This window comes from Carassius gibelio, chromosome B23 (assembly GCF_023724105.1).
Source record: "Carassius gibelio isolate Cgi1373 ecotype wild population from Czech Republic chromosome B23, carGib1.2-hapl.c, whole genome shotgun sequence".
NCBI classification, from domain to species: Eukaryota; Metazoa; Chordata; class Actinopteri; order Cypriniformes; family Cyprinidae; genus Carassius; species Carassius gibelio.
The window spans coordinates 19,785,225-19,793,372 of NC_068418.1; positions in this window are offsets into that span (position 1 = coordinate 19,785,225).

The window sequence follows — 8,148 nt, forward strand, 5'->3', positions numbered from 1 at the left end:
CAAATCTCTTGCTACACTGCAGCATAGTAAAATGATTCTCACACTCCAGTTAATGTTCTATTATTATTTTTCTTCATCTTGCAGTTGTTCCTTTTTTTTTTGTCTTATGTCCGAGTTTTTGCAGTTTAATTTTTCCATTGCAAATTAGTGTAATCTGTCCATGCTGATGTCCGAATGCTGACGTTTCAGTATAGAGCAACAATACATTTTAACTAATATTCTATGATTAATCTGTTTACCTTCTGACTGATACAGTGGAATATAATTCATATAGATCAAACCTATATGAGGAAATTCTAAATAACAAAACTCAAGGTATTTATCCATGTCTTAAAAAAAAGAGCAGAAATATTTAACTTGCATATGTCCTCCAATTTCCAAGTTAATGGTAAGCAACTTCTCTACACTAACACATTTTTTCATAGTAAAGTGAGTATAATGATACACCAACACTTTATAATAACAAAAAGTCAGTGCTTGTCAAGAAACTATACTTAACTGACTTAAAGCAACTAGCACATGGACAATGACCTGTTTTCTAATTTCGGTTTATATAGGCATATTCCTTCAGTTAGGCCTTTAGAACCTCATTGCAGGTTATTTGTTTAGATTTTAACAATAAAGCTATTTCAATAGATGGCAAACTTAATCACATCTCCTCAGAAAACAATGTAAAGTTTAGAAGAATAGTGGCTGCTGGACAAAAAGAGGCCAGACAATTTTTCTTTTAGAATTAGAAAAAACAAGGAATTGATAAATGGTTAAAAAGGCTACTAAATATTTTCCTTTTCAACACTGCTTTGAGACATATAAACTGATTATGTTATGTTAACAGCTAGGATTAATTTAGTGGGGAAAGTCACAAATGCATGTTCAGGACCAAAAATTTAAATAAGTACATTTATTGACCATTACACAAAATAGCCTATGCTATTCTGACTAAATATGAAGCAGTTGTGTACTGCATTACTTTATTTCACAGGTTTGGGGCAACAAAGATAATTCTTTCTGACCAAGGCACAGAGTCTGTTTACCAGGTTTATAGTTTATTGAATAAGGGGGGGGGGGGGGGGGTCACTATGAATTAAAGTTGTCATGTGTGCATATGGTTCTGATTTATACACAACTTTTATGGTTCATTGTATACTTATTCTCAGTGGTGTCAAAAGTACTGGCATTCATTACTCAAGTAGAAGTATAGATACTAGGGTTTAAAAAGACTTTTGTAGAAGTTGAAGTATCAACTCAAGTTTTTTTACTCAAGTAAAAGTGTAAAAGTACTGGTTTAAAAAACTACTTAAAGTATAAAAGTAAAAGTAATGTAAGGGGGAAAAAATGCCATTAAGAACAAAAGCTTAGGCCGCACCACAAGGGCCTATTGTGTACTACCCCACCGCCTCAAAAAACATTTTTCTAAAGGCAATAGGCCATAATGACTATAATGTTATATTCAAATTTTCATGTTGAAAAATTTGGGATGCACTAGGCTTCCTGTTTCATCCGCATATATGAAAATACAAAAATGGTGTGCACATCCCAAACATCCAATTAGGACGCAGGTGCAAGACAACTGAATGATATAGACAAATAAAGAAGTGAAGTCTGAACACTGAAAACTACTGCTCCAGAGGAATTTAATCAAGCAACGTTTCGACCTTCAGGTCTTCCTCAGCCGCATATATGCCCATTTAAAATGAACGCACTTTAGTACAATGCAAATACATTAAAGGACTAGAGATATGATGACTAGTTGCCAATAAGTATTGTTATGGTGCAAAAAGTCAAACTTCAGAGGCATGTCATCAATAACTTTTAATGGAATGTAAATGTACATCCAAGCTTAGCTGCAGGACTCTGTGAGGGCAATGGACAAGAACATTGGTGCAGGCTTAGTAACAATTACACTTGTATGGTTGTCTATATACAATAAACATTATAGTGCTGTCAAAATGAATGATTACTCCAAGTGATTAATCAAAAACTAAAAATGAAAAAGAAATCATAATCCTGATACTTTCTTGATTGATAGCTTCTTGTATTTGGTACATACGTCTGCTATGTCCAGTGTTCGGGGGGGTAACGAGTTACAAAGTTGGTATAGCCTACTTATCACAACATTGTCAATCGCATCGTCAATCGAAAACGCTAATTTATTAAAACGTCTCGCCACCGAACTACCTACAGTAGTTTAATTTGTGGAGGACGAAGAAAAAGCACTCATTTGGTAAATGAGCCAGTGAGAAATAATAACTTTTAAGTAGGGTCCAGTGCCTTTTCAATACTTTTAAAACGGTACCGGCTCCTAAACGGTGCCTGAACCGATACTTTAAAAAAAAGAACAACAAAAAAAACTATGGATAACTTTAAAGAACATTACAAATATTTAAAATAAATCCATAGCTTGTTGTGCAAATTGTGCTTCCCTTAATCTAAGGCTAATAAATGTATTTCACAATCTGGGTCATTATTTAATACAAAAGCACACATAATGTTTCTACTGTATCTCTGTCACTCACTCTGATATTTAGTTAAGATGAGTGCTGTCTGTCACTGTCTTAAATCAGTTCCATGAATTACTGTATGCTCAGTCTTTATAAAGTAGCAACAGTGTCGTTTTTAAAATACAGTACTGCTCAAAAGTCTTATGGAAAAATTAGTATTTTCTCCCCAAAAAGGGTTTTAAGCCAGTTATTTATATCTTTTGCTGTAGTGTGTCAATAGGAAATATCAGTTTGCCATTAATTTTAATAATAATCTAGTGCGATTTTGAATGCACAAGCAGTCTGACAACGGCAAAATTAATGTTTGGAAATGTAAACTGATATTTTATACTGACACACTACAGCAAAATATATAAATAACTGTCCGAACACCATTCTTTTAAGTGAAAATACTAAAGTGTCTAAGACTTTTGCACAGTAGTGTATGTATAAAGTACGTATGATTAAATTAAGTATATTTAAGTAAGTGCAATCAAAGTATGTGTTCGTTCATATGTGTTAAGGGCTAGATTTTCGCTGGAGGAAACGGCTGTGGTGTGATGAGCGAAAACTTTATAGATGAGAAACCGACTGCTATCTCGTGACTTTTGGTAAACTGTATTTATGACAAAGAACTGCACAGATATGGATATTCTAACAATCTATCGATAAACACATACCTTGTGTCCTCTGTTTGTTTAAGTGCGCATGCGCTGCTCCGTTCGCGGTCTTTGCCTCTGTGGATTGAAGAGCGCGCTGAAAGACGGGAGGAGACCGGTCTGACGCTGGTTTCATGTGGAATTTAAGCGGACTGACTCTGAGGCGATCGGATACCGGTTCCATACCCAACCCTACTTTTAAGAAATATATTTTTTGATAAACGAACCCAAAACTGTCCTGGCTGGACTGTGATGTGATTTGTGTCACGTGCAGGTGCGATGGATCGCGTACAGACCAATAGGGTGTCGGAATATATTTGTTTATACTTCTCATCCAACCACAATCAAATTCCCTCCATCCGGATGGTGCGATTTGTCTGGATAGGTTTTTTTTTTTTTTTTTTTTTTTAATGATGACAAGCCGGAATGGAAACAAGCCGAAATGAAATAGCAGTAACGAAGCTATTTTTAAAATGTAAGGAGTAGAAAGTACAGATACTTGCCTCAAAATGTAAGGAGTAGAAGTAAAAAGTCGGCTGAAAAATAATCACTCAAGTAAAGTATAGATACCCCAAATTTCTACTTAAGTACAGTAACGAAGTATTTGTACTTCGTTACTTGACACCTCTGCTTATTCTAGTGAATGTTTTGCATACACACCACACACAGATTTTTTTAAGCTTTCAGTGCATACATAAATACAACAACAGCAAGGCATATAATACAAAAATAAAATAAATGAGCATAAATGAATAAGTATAAGACAGTATAAAACAAAATAGACAAAGCCTCAAGCATCACACTGAAATCGGTAATAAATCTGTTAAAAAAAAAAAAGGAAATAATTTTTGAGATGTAAAACCCCTCGTCTTAAAACTATTTTCAAGTTTGGATTTAGGACGGTATTTTGAACCATTTGACTTGCCGTACATGCAGTCTCGCTTCTTGTGCACGCTAGTTCTGATCGTACTCGGCAACTGAACTGAGATGATGACATCACTGAATCAAAGATGAACTGCCTTTAACTGTCATTCGCATTATTGACACACTGTTTTCCTAATTAATGTTGTTCAGTTGCTTTGACGCAATCCTTCTTGTTAAAAGCGCAATATAAATAAAGGTGACTTGACTATGTTTGCGTAAAGGGAAACAGACATTTCGAGGGGAACAGACAGACTGCTGCTGCACCGGTGGTATTCAATGCTTAACTTAGTTTGCAGGCTACTAAGCTAGCCAGTGCAGTGTAGTTCGACTTTAAGCTGCTACTTAGTGCTAGATACATTTTTCCTACACATTCAGAGAGAACTACGATATAACTAAACATTGATTTACCATACATCTCAATCGATTGATTCCAGCGTTTTTGTCGTTGCTACTCTGTGTGACCGTCCTCCTGTGTTTCACGGACCAGCAGCAGTAGGTGCAGCGCGCGCGCTCATCTCACGGGTCACCTGACCTGAATGGCCAAACGTCCGCTGAGCAGAAATCAGCTCTCAGTCTCCGTACGACCGTTACTGCGTTAGTTAAAAATGTAAAACTGGCCCTTAATCAGTTGATCAGCTGTCATCATTGATTGACAGCAGTTCTCCTTTCTTGTGTTGACGAACTTGACCAACTAGCTATCAGATCTGGGGTGGCCAATGAGCTTTCAGGCCACCCCCTAGAATCGCCATTGCTTCCAGATGCTGGCTTTTACAAGTCAGATCTTCCAGGAACCATTTTAATGTTAACAGAGCTTACAGTAACCCTTTCTTAAAATGTGAGTTCCTCCAGGAACCTCCAGAGCACCTTGAGGTCTCTGTGTAATGAAAGGGTGACTCCAGAACCTCAGAACTGGGAACAAATTGCTTCGAGGATCCCATGAGTTCCTACATGAACTGCAAAGACTACAATGGTTCCTCCAGGAACCATATTATGAGAAAAAGAGCTTTGATGCACTTAAAATACATTTTAAGGTTCCTGTAGTACTCAAAAGGATACCTGAGGCACCTTTAGTTTTTACAGTGGAATAATTAAATGTCAGAAGAATATTAATTAAAAAGGCATACAACCAATTTGGATTTCAACCTAAATTCGAGGTCATACTAAAATGGAGTCAGATTAAATAATAACACAATGGAGTCAGATTAAATGATAAAATGGAGTCAGAATTGAGGTTAACCTAAATTGAATTAACTCAATGCGCTGAAAGACCGAACACGCAGGAAACCTTCATCCAGCACCAGATACCTTCCTTGGGCTGGGTGCCTGGACCTTACACTCAGATACAGATCCTTTGCTTCTTCGTGTGGTTTTGTCAATATCCGCTTTGCCGTTTGCACCATTTTCTCAGCAAGTCCATTACTCTGGGCATTGTATGGTCTTGTTGTTGTGTGTACAAAGTCCCACTGTTTCGCAAACACATAAAACTCCTTTGAACTGTTTTGCGGACCATTATCTGACACAACATTTTCTGGCACTGAATGACGAGCAAACATTGCTTTGAGCTTTCGAATTACAGCAGCGGTGGAAGTCGAATGTAGTTTTTCTACCTCAAAGAAATGGCTGTAATAGTAAACAGCAATGATGTAATTCTCGCCCTGCCATGCGAAGATGTTGGTAGCGACCGCTTGCCATGGGCACTTTGGAGTTGGGTGCGCAATCATCGGTTCGAGTTACAATGCACAAGACAAATGGTGCAGTTTTGTACAATTTCAGCTATTTGTTTGCTCATGCACGACCAGAATATGACATCCCTTGCTCGCTGCTTACTTTTTTCCTCACCCATGTGGCCTGTGTGTATCTTTTCTAGCATGCTAGGTTTCAGACTGTGTGGTACAAAGATTTTTTCACCTTTTAGCAAAATGCCATCTGCGAATGAAAGCTCGCCCTATGATTCCAATATTTTATAACCAGCAGTGGGCAGCTTCTCCACATCTCTGGCCATCATGCTTGAATTACCAGTCTTAAGGCTGCAAGCTGTAGATCCTGTTTCGTCACCTCACGCAGATCCGCAAGCTCCCGCATGCACCTAGGCCTCCATTGCTTCGTTTAATAATGTGTTGTGGTAAGCAACAGATTTCCTAGACAGGGTGTCGACAACGGGTATTTTTTTTCCTGGTTTGTGGATCAATGTGAAGTTGTATTTCTGCAACTGTACACTCATGCGCTGTAGACATGGTGGAGCGGCAGAGATCGGTTTCTTGAGACTTGCACTCCAAAGACTTGTGGTCCGATTCTACAGCAAATTCTTTCCCATATAGGTATTGGTGCACTGTAAAACCGAACAGTGAAATTAATCAAATTAAATTAGTTAATTGCACTCAAATAATAACGAAAGTTCATTGGACTTAATTTAAATATGTTCTGTTAACTCAAAAAATTGTTGTAGTGAGGTGAACTTAAAATGATTGTGTTTTCTAGTTCCCAGCATGCTTTGCTTCAGAAAACAAGGAAAATAAATTTAGAAATTAAGTGTTATTTTGTGTGTTTTTACACAAGATTAACATAGAGGGACATAAGTTAATACATAAATGTTGTGTTATATTAGATTTTACAAAAGTTTATGTTATGTTGGATTTGTAGTGTTACCGTTGTGGTGAAGAGTAGAGCCTGTGGTTAGACTGAGGATGGACAGCAAAAGCCTAATTTTGAGTGTATTTCCCACATTATAGGAGTTGAAAAATAGATAAAATTATAAGTGAATTACTCCCTAATTATAAGTTCAGAAATATAATTATTTAAGATAACTCTGAGATAATTTAAGGCAACTGGAATTAAATTTTTAAGTTTATGTAAACTTAAAACATTTAAAAACATCACTTAAATGTTTTTGTGTAATCTGTTACAAAATATTTTTTGAGTTCTGTGAACTTATCAGGGTTCACAGTGTGAAACACTTTACATCCAAACAGAACAGCATAAAGTTCTTCTTCTATTTGTGCATAATTTTGCTCCGTTTCCATGAGCGATCTCGATGCATAAATGATCGGTTTTCCTTTTTGCAAAAGAACTGCACCCTAGTTGTTTTTAGACACGTCTACCTGCAGTTGCAGTGCTCCAGTGGGTTGTAGTCAGGGGCGTCGGACTGGGGGTAAAACCAGTACTGATTACCAAGGTCCCAAAAGAAGAGAGGGCCCTTGAAAAGTCTGGAATATATATTTTCAAGGGGAGGGGTGCCCATTAGGACTGCCTATGCATAGGGCCCGGGATCTTGTGCAGCGCCCCTGGTTGTGGTATGCCAGTACAGGCCCTGGCTCTCTAGTGATCAAGTCTTTGATCTGTTGGAAGGCAGCGCTGTGCGTTTCATCCCATGTAAACTCGTTGCCTTGTTTCAGCATCTGGCACAACGATGCGTTTAACTCTGCCAGTCTTGAGGCGAATCGGGACAGATAATTGATGATAACCAGTATGGTTTCTAGCTCTGATTTGTTATGTGGTGGTTCCATGCGTTTTTGGTTGGAATTCTATGAAGAATCATAGTATTACCTGGTCTCCCCTGTTTATTGTTGCAGCTCTTTACAATACAGCGAACACCCATGATTGTACACTATAAATTTACTATCTCGTAATTTCTGACTCTATTACTCAAACTCTTGAGCGAACACTCTGCTCCTCACCATGGCGCGTCTCGGCTGCTGCGCTAATCACTCCGCCCAAGTAGCAACTCCACCCAAGTAACATTAGCTGTGCTCCTACGCCTAGTGAGAATATAGTTCCCAGTATTTATACGATTAAAAATGGTCTCTATCTCATATAGCCTTGTTATTTGTACACGCTGTGACTATACAGATCACAACATGTAAATAGGAAAATGTTTGCATTATTTTGTCACTTATTGGGATTACTATGTTACCATTATCCATTTACATCCAGTCTTTGTGGTAAGCTATGCTAGCGTTGGGTGCGTCAAATAACACTTACAGAACGCACAGAAATGAAAAAGGCATGTATGGACTTATCTAACTCTGGGGGATACTGTGAATAAGCTAAAGTCCCAAAAAGTCGGAGTGTTCCTTTAAGATATTTCT